The sequence below is a fragment of the Chiloscyllium plagiosum genome, unplaced genomic scaffold (genome assembly GCF_037043375.1).
Source record: "Chiloscyllium plagiosum isolate Xiang-an unplaced genomic scaffold, Cpla_swu_hap1 HiC_scaffold_27, whole genome shotgun sequence".
NCBI classification, from domain to species: Eukaryota; Metazoa; Chordata; class Chondrichthyes; order Orectolobiformes; family Hemiscylliidae; genus Chiloscyllium; species Chiloscyllium plagiosum.
Genome location: NW_028270165.1, coordinates 82,434,641 through 82,449,597, shown reverse-complemented (window position 1 = coordinate 82,449,597; position 14,957 = coordinate 82,434,641). Strand labels below are relative to the sequence as shown.

Sequence of the window (14,957 nt, the reverse complement as noted above, 5' to 3'; positions counted from 1 at the left end):
AATTGAACAGCTTTAGGGCCACCTCACGGCCATTCTTCATCACCCAATGTTTTGTTTCGACCTTGATTTTTAAAAAATAAATATTGCAATGTTTCTTGCTCCCTGTAACCTCAAATATCAATTCATCAATTTATGCTTGTCTAACTTTAAAGCCTGTTCCTAACTATACATTTTGGAACCTTACTTGTAAATATATATTTATATATTATAAATTCATTTATTCAGTATTTAATATTTAAAATGTAAAATGCATACAGTTCCCAACTTTGAAATCCACTATAATTACCCAGTTTTAGTTCCTTAATTTAAATCCAAAATTAGTTTTCTTAAGTAGTCCTGACCAGTCATTGCTCAATTACAATGCTATAGGTTGTGAAATAACCGGAGCTGCCTTAGAAGGATTTGTCTATTCAAGTTTTAAAAAAAAACATCTAATGCATGAATAATGGCCGAATCCAAGGTCACAGATATTAACCATAGAATTTTTTTGATTTTTTACAATCTAATGTTGAACGGAATCTTCAACTGTCCTCCATAAATCGCTTTTATGTAAGGATAAAAGAGATTACTAAGTAACTGATAGTAAGGCAGTCATGACCTGTAAAAAGAACAGGAGTTAACATTTTATTTCATAATCACTGTAAAATCCTTAATCTTAAAAGAAATCATGTTAAATTCCCATACTAGAAAACAGATTCAAAATAGTCCTGGCTCTCAAGCTCCAGGGAACAAAGCACAAACATTCAATCGCCAACAAACAAATGTGCATTCAAACCAAATCACAAAGGGTTAAACTTTCTATTAGCTGTACAGCTTTTCTCTCTCTCTCTCTTTCACACGCATACCGTATGTCACAGACACTTTGAGCTTCCCACAGTGACTCCTCTAGAGGCTTCTCGCTCCACCCCTCTATCTTTTGAATCTTTTTCTGGATGTCTGGCCATGATTTAGTGACGAAGTGTACCCTCAGTAGCTCTTCAGCTACTAGCCCTTCCGACACGAAGTATAATCTGATTCGTCCTCACTGTATGGCTGTTTTCCGTTGACATATAAATTCAAATATTTACAAACACAGTCTTCGTCCGACCCGTACTTTGGCCAGAAGACGGCGGGACAAAGAATGAATTCCTTAGTCCATACAAAGCAATAATATTTATTCATCTTTTTCCTATCTTTTCCCCTTCTACACGTATTATTTTTCCAATTCCACAACATCCTGCCCAACGGACTTTCTGGCGGTATGTTGTCAGGGACCCGCCTTCATTTCCATTTCCTTTTTTTTCCGGAGGCTTTTGTTTTTACCCTTGGCACAGCCTATATTGAGTTCCTTCGTTCGTCCCTTATTAACTACTAAAACTCAATCCCAGCCACCAAGGCAGTACTTAAAATTCAATTTTCCTACGTTGGTCCGTGCACGGAGTTGCCTGGCTCAACGTCTCCCTGTGCCTACTTAAATTTCCTATTTCACAACCTTTTTGCCTGGTTCAGATAGACTCTCAGTGGATCTCAGTCAGTCGACTAGATGGGGGAAGCCACCGCCGAGGTACATGGGACCATTCTAAAAGGAACGGGACGCATCTTCCCAGCCGTCGATAGTGCCTACCCGGCTGGTGATGATGGACACCCCAGACGAGTTCCCAAATTGTGAGAAACAGAGCTCACAATATAATAAATTTCAGTCCGAGTCAAATTCTGAAGCAGCGAATTTTATTGAAACGTTCTTGTAAGACGTGTGTCTACCAAGGAGGCACACCGATCCAAAAATTACTCCACAATTTATACAGTTTAATTGAGTCTCTCTCAGTACTTCCCTGTTTACCTCATTGGCCTTCAAACCTGTCAATAATTCTTATTATGTTCTGCCCCTGCCTAGCTGCGCTCTGCCCTTGTTTACTTCTCCCTCTCTCGAAGCCGGGCGACCCTCACTCTTATTTACCCTGTAACTAACTTGGCTCGTTTCAGTGCCTACATGAGGGCAACGTGCCAAGTTTGGCATAACTCAATGTTCATTGCATCTAATCTGTTTGTAACATCTTCCATTGTCTGCAGGCACATTTCATTCTTGTATGCACATTTCAGGTAATGAAAAGCAATTATGTATTTCCTTCACAGTTTCCATTCTTGGCTGAAACATATATACACTGGTGTTAGTTCATTTACCTGGCATAAGCAATTATGGTTGCAGAAGTAACACTGCTTTACCTATATCCCACAACATTTCTCAACAGCCTGAAAAGTTTTTTAAAAAGTTGGAACTTTTTTAAAAATACCTTTCAGGAGGCTGGGGGCCGGCAAAACCATCGCCCCGCCCCCATTGTCTCCGATTGTTTGGAGGTAGTCCCCAGCCACGCCCCTCCCCTGCGATGACGCCATACAGCAGGACCCCGCCTCTTGTGTTGGCGCATGTGCAGTGTAGGTCCCGCTGCGGGACTGAGGCAGTGTTACTGAGTGCGGTTTCGGTGGCTGAAGGAACAAGAACAGGAGCCGCTGGAAAAGCTGAGCAGGTCCGGCAGCTCGTGTCGGGAGGAATGTGAGGAGGTGTTTCGGGTCCGGGGATCCTCCTTCAGAACAGGACCAGGTTTCAGGAACATCCCGGGGAGGTCGCCAGGCCCGAGCGCCAAGACCTGGCTCCTGCCCCCAGGGAGAGGAGACAGTGAGACAGGGTAGGATTGGGACCCGCGGGAGGAGGGAGACTGGGGAGTTTATAAACTCCGAGGGGGAGGCCTCAGGCCTCGGGAAAAAACCCACCGGCCCAGTTTTAACTTCACTGGGGAAGGACCTCGCGAGTTGCCTAGGCAACCCGCCGCCATCTTTGTGAGGGTCAGGCGCATGTTGTTTTGGGGCGGGGAGCGCGGGCGGCCATCTTTGTGAGGGTCAGGCGCCTGTTGTTTTGGGGCGGGGAGCGCGGGCGGCCATCTTGGTGAGGGCACCATCCACTGTTATTGAGAGAGTCATAGAGATGTGCAGCAAGGAAACAGACCCTTCGGTCCAACCCGTCCATGCCGAACAGATATCCCAACCCAGTCTAGTCCCACCTGTCAGCACCCGGCCCATATCCCTCCAAACCCTTCCTATTCATATACCCATCCAGATGCCTTTTGAATGTTGCAATTGTACCAGCCTCCACCACTTCCTCTGGCATCTCATTCCATACACACACCACCCTTTGTGTGAAAAAGGTGCCCCTTAGTCCCTTTTATATCTTTCCCCTCTCACCCTAAACCTATGCCCTCTAGTTCTGGACTTACTGACCCCAGATAAAAGACTTTGTCTATTTATCCTATCCATGCCCCTCATAATTTTGTAAACCTCTATAAGGTCACCCCTCAGCCTCCGACGCTCCAGGGAAAACAGCCCCAGCCTGTTCAGCCTCTTCCTGTAGCTCAAATCCTCCAACCCTGGCAACATCCATGTAAATCTTTTCTGAACTCTTTCAAGTTTCACATCTTTCCAATAGGAACAAGATCAGAATTGCACGCAATATTCCAACAGTGGCCTAACCAATGTGGGATATAGGTAAAGCAGTGTTACTTCTGCAATCATAAATTGCTTATGCAAGGTAAATGAACTCACACCAGTGTATAATTGTTTCAGCCAAGTGCTGAGTTAACAAGAATGAAAACTATGTGAAGCAAATATATAATTGTTTTTGTATGAGCTAAAATGTGCATACAAGAATGAAATGTGCCTGCAAACAATGGTAGATGTTACAGACAAATAGATAAGGTGCTGTGAGGGGAGGGGGTTAAGCTAGATATGCCTGTACAAACAGTAGTTATAAGCATCTGTTTCCTGCTTCTGCAAAAACAAGAACAAACCACAATCAAGAGGTCATAAGGTCCTAGCAAGCAAGGAAGCAGCTGGCAGTAAAGGAGGCTATACCTAAAAATGGACCATAGCAGGATGTGGTCAAACGGCCTTGAGGCCAGAAATAAGCATTTTGTCACAGATAAGGCAAAAGATAAGCAAGAGTAATGGGTGCCGGTCTTAGAGAAGTGGGAGATGTAAACAGGGGAGGAGCAATGGGAGGAGGGAAGACGAATGAATTACATATATATTGTGTACTCGTTAAACACTGTGTTTGACTATTTTGTAAACAGACACCACATTCCTCTTGCAAGAGCGTATAAACGATACTACTGCTTCAGATCTTGTCTCAGACTGAAATTATTGAAGTGAGTGAGCTTTGTTTCTCACACTAATGTCCTGCACAGCCGCAACATGACCTCCCAACTCCTGTACTCAATACTCTGACCAATAAAGGAAAGCATACCAACCACCTTCTTCACTATCCTATCTACCTGCGACTCCACTTTCAAGGAGCTATGAACCGGCACTCCAAGGTCTCTTTGTTCAGCAACACTCCCTAGGACTTTACAATTAAGTGTATAAATCCTGCTAAGATTTGCTTTCCCAAAATGCATCACCTCGCATTTATCTGAATTAAACTCCATCTGCCATTTCTCGGCCCATTGGCTCATCTGATCAAGATCCTTTTATAATCTGAGGTAACCTTCTTTGATGTCCACTACATCTCCAATTTTGGTGTCATCTGCAAACTTCTTTGCAATCAAATAATTTATGTAAATGACAAATAGTAGAGGACCCAGCACCGATCCTTGTGACACTCCACTGGTCACAGGCTTCCAGTCTCAAAAACAACCCTCCTCCACCACCACCCTCTGTCTTCTGCCTTTGAGGCAGTTCTGTATCCAAATGGCTCATTCTCCCTTTATTCGAACCAGTCCAACCAGTCTCTGCCCTCATCAATCCTCTTTGTTACTTCTTCAAAAAACTCAATCAAGTTTGTGAGGCATGATTTCCCACGCACAAAGGCGTGTTGACTATCCCTAATCAGTCCTTGCCTTTCCAATTACATGTATATCGTGTCCCTCAGGATTCCCTCAAACAACTTGCCCACTATCGACATCAGGCTCACTGGTCTTTCGTTCCCTGGTTTGTCCTTACCACCCTTCTTAAACAGTGGCACCAAGTTAGCCAACCTCCAGTCTTCCGGCACCTCACCTGTGACTATCGATGATACAAATATCTCAGCAAGAGACGCAATAATCCCTTCTCTCGCTTCCCACAGAGTTCTAGGGTACAGCGGATCAGGTCCTGGAGATTTATCCACTTTTATGTTTCAAGACATCAAGCACTTCCTCCTCTGTAATTTGGACATTTTTCAAGGTGTCACCATCTATTTCCCTGCATTCGATATCTTCCATATCGTTTTTCACAGTAAATACTGATGCAAAATTCTCGTTTAGTATCTCCCCCACTTTCTGCGGCTCCACACAAAGGCTGCCTTGCTGATCTTTGAGGGGCCCTATCCTTTTGTCCTTAATGTATTTGTAAAACAAACTCTTTGGATTCTCCTTCACTCTGTTTGCCAAAGCTATTTCATGTCCCCTTTTTTGCCCTCCTGATTTCCCTCTTAAGTATACTCCTACTGCCTTTATACTCTTCTAAGGATTTACTCGATCTATCCTGTCTATACCTTACATATGCTTCCTTCTTTTTCTTAACCAAACCCTCAATTTCTTTCTTTAGTCATCCAGCATTCCCTATACCTACCAGCCTTTCTTTTCACCCTAACAGGAATATATTTTCTCTGGATTCTTGTTATCTTATTTCTGAAGGCTTCCCATTTTCCAGCCGTCCCTTTACCTGCAAACATCTGCTCCCTGTCAGCTTTCGAAAGTTCTTGCCTAATATCATCAAAATTGGCCTTTCTCCAGTTAAGAACTTTAGCTTTTAGATCTGGTCTATCCTTTTCGATCACTATTTTAAATCTAATAGAATTATGGTCGCTGGCCCCAAAGTGCTCCCTCACTGACACCTCAGTCACCTGCCCTGCCTTATTTCCCAAGAGTAGATTTAGTTTTCCACCTTGTCTAGTAGATACATCCATATCCTGGATCAGAAAATTTTCTAGTACACAGTTAACAAATTCTTCTCCATATAAACCTTTAACACTATGGCAGTCCCAGTCTATGTTTGGAAAGTTTAAATCCCCTGCCATAAACCACCCTATTATTCTTACAGATAGCTGAGATCTCCTCTCAAGTTTGTTTCTCAATTTCCCTCTGACTATTAGGGGGTCTATAATACAATCCCAGTAAGGTGATCATCCCTTTCTTATTTCTCAGTTCCACCCAAATAACCTCCCTGGATGTATTTCCAGGAATATTCTCCCTCAGTACAGCTGTAATGATATCCCTTATCAAAAACACCACTCCCCCTCCTCTCGCCTCCCTTTCTATCCTTCCTGTAGCATTTGTATGCTGGAACATGAAGCTGCCAGTCCTGCCCATCCTTGAGCCATGTTTCTGTAATTGCTCCTTGCATTGAAATAAATGCAGTTTAATTTATTAGTCCTACCTTGACCCTGCCTGCCCTGAATGTTTGATTTGCTTCTGTTCTCAACTGTACCAGTCTCAGATTGATCTCTCTCCTCACTATCTCCATGGTCTCCCCCCCCCCCCCCCCCCCCCCCCCACCACCACCACCACCTTACTAGTTTAAATCCTCCCGAGCAGCTCTAGCAAATTTCCCTGCCAGTATATTAGTCCCTTTCCAATTTAAGTGCATACTGTCCTTGTACAGGTCACTTCTACCCCAAAAGAGATTCTAATGCTCCAAAAATGTGAATCCTTCTCCCATACACCAGCTCCTCAGCCATGCATTACTCTGCTCTAACCTTCTATTCCTGCCCTCCCTAGCTCGTAGCACTGGGAGTAATCCAGATATTACTACTTTCAAGAACCTCCTTTTTAAATTCCTGCCAACTCTCTGTAATCTCCCTTCAGAATCTCAACCTTTTCCCTTCCTATATCATTGGTTCCAATGTGGACAATGACCTCTTGGCTGGCCCCTCTCCCCCTTGAGAACATTCTGCATTCTCTCTGAGACATCCTTGATCCTGGCACCAAGGAAACAACACACCATTCTGATTTTTCGCTGCTGTCCACAGAAACGTCTGTCTGTACAATGGACTAGAGAGTCCCCGAACACAATTGATCTTTTGAAACCCGACATGCCCCTCATTGTATTAGAGCCAGTCTCAATACCAGAAACTTGGCTGTTCGTGCTACATTCCCCTGAGAATCCATCACCCCCTATATTTTCCAAAATGGCATACTTGTTTGAAATGGGTATAGCCACAGAAGGCTCCTACACTCACTGCCTGCCTGTCTTACTTTTCCTGGAGTTAACCCATCTATGTGACTGTATCTGAGACTTCCCCTCTTCCTATAACTACCATCCATCACATACTGTTGCTGTTGCAAATTCTTCATCACTTCTAACTGTCTGTCCAACCGATGCATTCAATCTCATAAGATTCGCAACCAACAGCATTTATTGCAGATATAATCTGCAGTAACCCTTAAACTCTCTTTAAACTCCCACATCTGACAAGAAGCGCATATAACTCTACTAAAGGCCATTTTTGCTCCTTCACAATCTACAGATCCAGAAGCTAACACCGTCTTATTCCTCTACAAAACACTGCCCCAAGTTAAATTAATAGCTATGGGTTATATTTTAAATTTAATCAAGAGACATATCTCAAAAAACATATAATCAAGAAAGAACCCATTCTACTCGCTACTGCAGACTTTCTGTAGGTCCCACTTAAAAACAATACACTTTTTTGCTGCTGACTGTGATCCTTGCCCAAACAGTTCCTCCAAAATCAGCTGTGAATTTCACTGTTTATTAATTTTCCCAGACGCACTCCGAATTCCAGCGATACATGAATTCAAACAGCAAAGGCAGTAACTGTGCAGGTTCACTGCGGTATCTTCTGGGAGAGAATTCCAACCTCGTGGTAACCTCGGCCTTGGCTGAGCTTAATTACCCATACTGTCCAGTGATGTGCAGGTTAGGGTGGTTCCCCCATACTAAATTATTGATAATGCCCAAGGATATTCTGGATGGTGTATGTTAACCACGCTAACTTACCTACAGTGTCCAGGGATGGCAGGTTAGGGTGGATTGGCCGAGGTAAATTTATCCATAGTGTTCGGGATTCTACAGGTTAGGGTGAACATCTAGACCCCCTCAATCTGGCTCTCGGTCCAAGATCGGTTAAAAGAATCACTAGGAGTACGATCTATTTAAAGCAAGGTTACCAGCTTAATGAAATAAGGCAGCCTAGCATAGATTTATCCAGCAATACAGAGGTTAAAAGCTTCTATGTTCCGTGACGAAATTACACAATTACATTCGAAAATTACACGTTTATGTTTTTTTAAGAGACAGCACAGCCTTAATTACAAGAAAAGACCAATCAAATGTAATAAGGTGACATGATTGACAGCAGGTTAATCCAATGATATTTCCTGGGAAACAGATTATTTTACTTACAAAATCATCCCATGCTTGCTAGTTCAAGGTTAGTTCGAATACCAAGTTACTTATGATTTATATTATGAAAACTCCATTGTTCTCTTTTATTTCTAAATCCAACCAACTCAGCAAAGCAACAATTCCATTTCAGTGTCAAATCATAACCTGAAGCCATTTTGTTATGCTATTTTGGATTGAAAAGCCATTTTGTGGTTAATAAAAACCTACATACACCTGTTGCTCCTAATAACAGCCTAAATTCAAATTTTAAATCCTCATCTCAATAAAGCAGCAGTTGTCTCATTACCCAAAAGGGTGAGACCACAAACGATATAATTACAGTTTTGATGACTAATAATTCCTGAAAATCCTCCTACAGAAAAAAAAACTAAGAGCTACATATCCCAAAGAGTGATATTACTGTTTTGTAGAGATTTTGGATTTTTTCATTCTCTGCAAAACTCAAGGAAGACTGTGTTCCTATAGCTACAGCACGAGGAGGACTTTCTTTATTCAAAATATTAACCAGGGTTAGTGTAGACCTTCCCAATAAGAGGCCTATCTTTGTGACTTCCTTGAGGCTGTTCAATACATGGGTCTTTTGGTAAGAGATGCGATTATTGTCCAAGAATGGTTTGACTCATCCCATAAATGGGAAGACATGGGTGCCATTAGGGGTCAAAGAGTCTTTTGCTGAAGTCAGGACGTAACAGACCACTTCATCCCTGCCAAATATTCTATTGTGACTTTGAAGAAACATATTGTTACTGAAAGATAACATTTCCCTATCTTCTCTTTTGTGGCGTGACCTAATTGGATGGGGCAAGGCTTACCAGAGCTGCCCATCGCACAACTGGTATCAAACTGGCACACAACACCTTTGGTAAAGACCATTTAGACTTTTTCTGTAAATTAACTGTTCACTGCAATAGTCATTCTTGGTAACATTCAGTCTCTCAGCAGACAAGGACATCTTCCTGGCATAGTTGGTACACAGTCTCTGGTTGCTCAGGATCGCACAGGTAAACTGTCCCTTCTTGTGCACCAATGCTGGCAATGGCAAGTTCACACAGCAGGGCAAATTCGATCTTTACCATCTCCCCCCTTGCTAGGGGCTCGTCTGATGAGCTTGCAATGATGGAGATAAACCCGGGGGAGATGAGGATTTAAATTTTGAATTTAGGCTGTTGTTAGGAGCAACAGGTGTATGTAGGTTTTTATTAACCACAAAATGGCTTTTCAGTTTAAAATAACATCAAAATGGCTTCAGGTTATGATTTGACACTGTGAACTTGAATTGCCGCTTTGCTGAGATGGTTGGAATTAGAGATAAGAGAACATGGAGTTTTCATAATATGAATCATAAGACAGTAATTTGCTATTCAAACTAACATTGAACTGGCAAGCATGGGATGATTTTGTTTTACGCACAATCAGTTTCCCAGGAAATATCATTGCACTAACCTGCTGTCAATCATGTCACCTTATTACATTTGATTGATCTTTTATAATTAAGGCTGTGTTGTCTCTTAAAAAAACACAATTACGCAATTGCGCCACGGAGCACAGAAGCTTTAACCTCCGTGTTGCTGGACAGAATTGCATCAGGCTGCCTTACTTTATTAAACTGATAACCTTGCTTTGTACAGTCCGCATTCTGTTGATTCTTTGACTGATCTCGAGACCGAGGGGTCCCGCTTGGGATCCAAATCTTCAAGGGTGGATTGGCCAGTCTAAATTCCCTCATAGTGTCCAGGGATGTGTAAGTTTGGTGTATTACTCTGGGATAAATGTAGGGCAATAAGCGGAGGGGTATGAGTGGGTTACTCTTCAGAACATTGGTTTGGACTTGTTGGGCCGAGTGGCCTGCTTCCATGCTGTGAGGATTCTTTGAAGGGAAGGGATTTTTGCAAACTGCTCTCCTTCCGTCTGCTGCAGAGTTCCACTGTCGGCCTGCCCCGTTTTCGACATCACAACGCGAAAGTGGCCAGATCGGTTTCAATGTAAAACACCCTCCTCTGGGCAACTCCTCATCCTGGGAGGGAGAGGGGGGGGGCGGAATCTGTTCACTTGTAGCAACTGGGGTGAATCTAGCGAGGGAGTCTACTCTGGTAACTCAGGTATGTGTCTTAATTACCCGGGTGAGGAGGGACGGATGATAGTAATTGGGGAGGGGGAGATACCTTTTTTTAATTTTTAAAATGCACCTGATTCCCACAAATAAATGCATCAGGTTCAAGTACAGCACATGCAATAATCCACATTGCAGCTTCAAGCTGGCTGCAACAATTTTGCATCCTCTATTCTTCCTCCGTCTTGGCTCCAGCACATTTGGCTTCCTTCCCTCATTCCTCACCACCCCCCCCCCCCCCACCCCGCCCCCGGAGGCGTTGATGCTTCCAAGCTGACCCTCACAAGTTTGGGTTGTCCCTCCATTCTTTCCCAGTTTTCAAAACCCAAAAAAGACAACTTTCCCAATCCTCTGCGTATCGGAATTGGGAGGTTATGTTGTGGCTGTACGGTACATTGGTTAAGCCACTTTTGGAATATTGTGTGCAATTCTGGTCTCCCTCCTATCGAAAGGACGTTGTGAAACTTGAAAGGGTTCAGAAAAGATTTACAAGGATGCTGCCAGCGTTGGAGGGTTTGAGCTGAATTGTTTAGGGCTGTTTTCCTGAGTGTGGCAGAGGTGTTTGTATACACCTATACAATCATGAAAGGCATGGTTTGGGTAAATAGACAAGGTATTGTCCCCTGGGTTTGGGGGTGTCCAGAACAAAAGGGTAATAGCATTAGGCTGAGGTGGATGATCAAAGATTAAAAAAAAAACCTAAGGGCAACTTTTTTAAGTCAGAGGGTAGTGAGCGTAAAGAATGAGCTGCCAGAGGAAATGGTGGAGGCTGGTACAATTACAATATGTGAATGGCATCTGGATGGTTATATGAATAGAAAGGGTTCAGAGGGGTATGCGCCAAGTGCTGGCATATGGGACTAGATTAATTTAGAATATCTGGTCAACATGGATGAGTTAAGACCATAAGACATAGGAGTGAAAGTAAGGCCATTCAGCCCATTGAGTCCATTCTGCCATTTAATCATGGCTGATGGGCATTTCAGCTCCACTTACCCGCAATCTCCCTGTAGCCCTTAAATTCTTGATCTCTCAGGGAATTATCCATCTCTGCCTTGAAGACATTTACGTCCTGGCCTCCACTGTGCTCCATGGCAATGAATTCCACAGGCCCACACTCTTTGGCTGAGGAAATGTCTCCTCATTTCTGTTCTAAATTGACCCCCTCTAATTATCAGGCTGTGCCCATGCGTCCTAGTCTCCCCTGCCTAATGGAAACACCTTCCCAGCATCCACCCTTTCTAAGCCCTGCATAATCTTGTAAATTTCTGTTAGATCTCCTCTCAGCCTTCTGAAAGCTAGTGAATATAATCCCAGGATCCTCAGCCATTCATCGTATGTTAGGTGTATCGTTCCAGCGATCATCCATGTGAATCTCTGCTGGACACACTCCAGTGCCAGTATATTCTGCTGTTACTGCCGCTGAGTCACACCTTGAACCCTGTTTAGTGGGTGAAGTGGGAGGGGCAAGAGGATCCTTTCTGCTGGACTGGCTACTCTCACATCCACTTTACTTCCGATGGGGGCTGATGCTCTCTGACAGCACCTTCCCTACGGAATTGATCTGCAGGAGCAGATGGAGGACATTTTTATCCTGGATGGAGCGTAATGTTTGTCCAAGCACTGCAGATAGATCTGAAAAAGATACATTTTGTCTCTGTCCCATTGAGTCTCCAGCACAGGGCCAGGTCGGTTGGCTCAGTTGGCCTCTGTCAGTGTTTTCGCTCTGCCTGAACCTCTACCTACCCCTCTTCATCGTCCCTTCCCACCCCTCATCAGCAAACTGATGTCCCCCACTTATCGGACGTTTGCTTTCTGCCTCTGTCTAACTGCCCCCTTCTTTTATACCCTTGATGACATATATCTAATTGTTTTTAATGATAGGATTGTTCCTCTGTTTTCAAAACCATCAGATTGAAATTTAATAGGTTTTTGTAGCCAAAGGGCCTGGTGTAAATTGATTGGCTAAATTGAAAAACTGTTTTCTTGGCCTGCTAACAATACGACCTTTTGATACAAATGTTTCAGCTCTCTGTTGCGACAGTGATTCTTCTTTAAGCAGATTATGTTGTTCTTGGTATTTTTTTGAAGAGGGGTTGTAAAAGGCAGAGGTTCCAAATCATCTGGGGTTAGGGATTTCACTTATGGCCAACAGATACTGGCTAAGGCAACAATCAGGGAAAAGGATTTGAGATTTTTTCTAAAATGCTTGTACAATGAAAGGACAGTTCTGCATTTTGTTTACTCTGGTTTGGTTTTGAGTTTTAGCAAGCAGTCTGTCCAAAGCTACAGGGGGAAGAAAGGTACCCTGATTCAACAGATATTTCTGGCTAACTCTCTCTCCAACATCTCTCCTGTAAGAATCTGTGCATGAACTGAACTTTTTTTGCCAGAGGGGCGTATTTATGGGAATGTTGCAGGAAATCGGAACAGCAGCTTTTTGAAGTTGCGGGGAGATTGTGTCGGTTGGGTTTTCAAACGGCTGTTATTCTACATTGTTTTCTTTATTTGTGTTTCATTCCGTGGTGTGTAAATAAATTCTGTTTTCCTGGAAACCAGCTGCATCACTCCTAGGATACCTCTGCCTAAAACAACCAGTAAAGTTAGGGTCTGGCCTTGTCCATAACACTATACCTGCAAATTGTGTTTCCAGCAAGGATGTTGTGAAACTTGAAAGGATTCTGAGCTTGGAGGGTTTGAGTTATAGGGAGAGGCTGAATAAGTTGCAGATATTTTCCCTGGAACATCTGAGGCTGAAGAGTGTAGAGATTTATAAAAACATTAAAGGCATGGATAGGGTAAGTAGTCAAAATCTTTTTTCCAGGGTGGGGAAATCCTAAACTAGAGGTTTAGGATGAGGGGGAAAGATGTAAAAGGAACCTGAGGGGAAACCTTTTCAAGGAGAGGGTGGTACGTGTAGGGAATGAGCTGCCAGAGGAAGTGATGGAGGCTGGTACAATTACAACATTCAAAAGGTATTTGGATTGGAACATGAATAGGAAGAGTTTAGAGGGATATGGGCAAGTGCTGGCAAATGGAACTGGATTAATTTAGGATATCCGGTCAGCATGGATGAGTTGGACTGAAGGGTCTATTTACCTACTGTGCATCTTTTTTGGCTCTTAGTCCCTTAAACAAAATACCACATTGGGTTTCAGAGTTCGGTTGAGGCAATGTTACTGACAGGCCCCTCTGGTTCACACATAAACTATCTGTCCTGTTACAGAGTCAGAGAGATGTACAGCACTGAAACAGACCCTTCAGTCCAACTGGTCTATGCCAACCAGATATCCAAAATTAATCTAGTCCCATTTGTCAGTATTTAGCTCATGTACCCATCCAGATGCCTTTTAAATGTTGTAATTGTACCACCTTCCACCACTCCCTCTGGCAGCTCATTCTGTACATACACCACCCTCTGTGTGAAAACTTGCCACTTTGAGGTCCCTTCTAAACTTTTCCCCTCTCACCCCAAACCTCTGCCCTCTAGTTCTGGACTCCCCCACTCTGGGGAAAAGGACCTAGTGGTTTGGCCAGCTGTATCACTCCTGGGATGTCTCTGCTAAAAGCTCCTCATGCATTTTTATAAATCTCTATAAGGCCACCCCTCAGCCTCCGATGCTGCAGGGAAAATAGCCCCAACCTATTCAGTCTTTTACTGTAGGTCAAGCCCTCCAACCCTGCAAACATAGTTGTCAATCTTTTCAGAACCCTTTCAAGTTTCACAACTTGCTGCAAACATGTCGGCTTTGTTCATCTGACGTGGGAGAATTTTCTGTATGATGTCTTCTGTCTGAAAGAGCCCTCCCCTCTGCTGCGACAGAGGCACAATGACTTTCAAAATCCTGACAAACTGTTATCAGTCCAAGATTCATTTGTAGAAGCTTCTCAATCACATCTGTAAATGCAGCAAATGTATTTAATAATGAGTCATGAATAAAGGCTGCATTAATTTTTATTGTGAAGTTCTACTCATACATCTCAAATCAGAGCATACAAACCTGGTCAGAAGCAGCCTACGGAGTCTAAGATGCCACTGGCTATTTCCCAAACAGGACTGACTTTGCAAGAAACCATAGACATTTGAAATGAATGGGGTGCCATTCATTTTAAGATCAGGTGAACCTAAGAGGCACTGCATTACCTTAGAAATGAGAGATCCTTGACACACAGCTGAAATCATTGCTGTGCTATTATTAGCAAATTGGAATTAAGGCTGGTGTTTTTCTGCTGGAGCAGAGGAGGTTGAGAGGCGAAGTTGATAAAATCATGAGAGGTATAGATAAAGGTAGTTGTCTCTTCCCTAGGGTGGGGAAGTTCAAGACCAGGGTCACATATTTACAGTGAGGGGAGGAAGATTGACAAAAAGACAGGTGGGGACAAATGTTTTTGCAGAGTGTGGTTCACATGTGGAATGAACCTCCAGAGGAAGTTGTGGGCACGGGTACAATCACAACATATAAAAGACATT

At 43.3% G+C, this 14,957-nt stretch overlaps 1 protein-coding gene across 1 annotated transcript in view; it reads left to right on the top strand.

Annotated features, from left to right (window-relative positions):
• The window catches only part of LOC122544886 (uncharacterized), a 195,840-nt gene that overhangs the window by 157,455 nt on the left and 23,428 nt on the right, over positions 1-14,957 (top strand). The window lies entirely within an intron of this gene.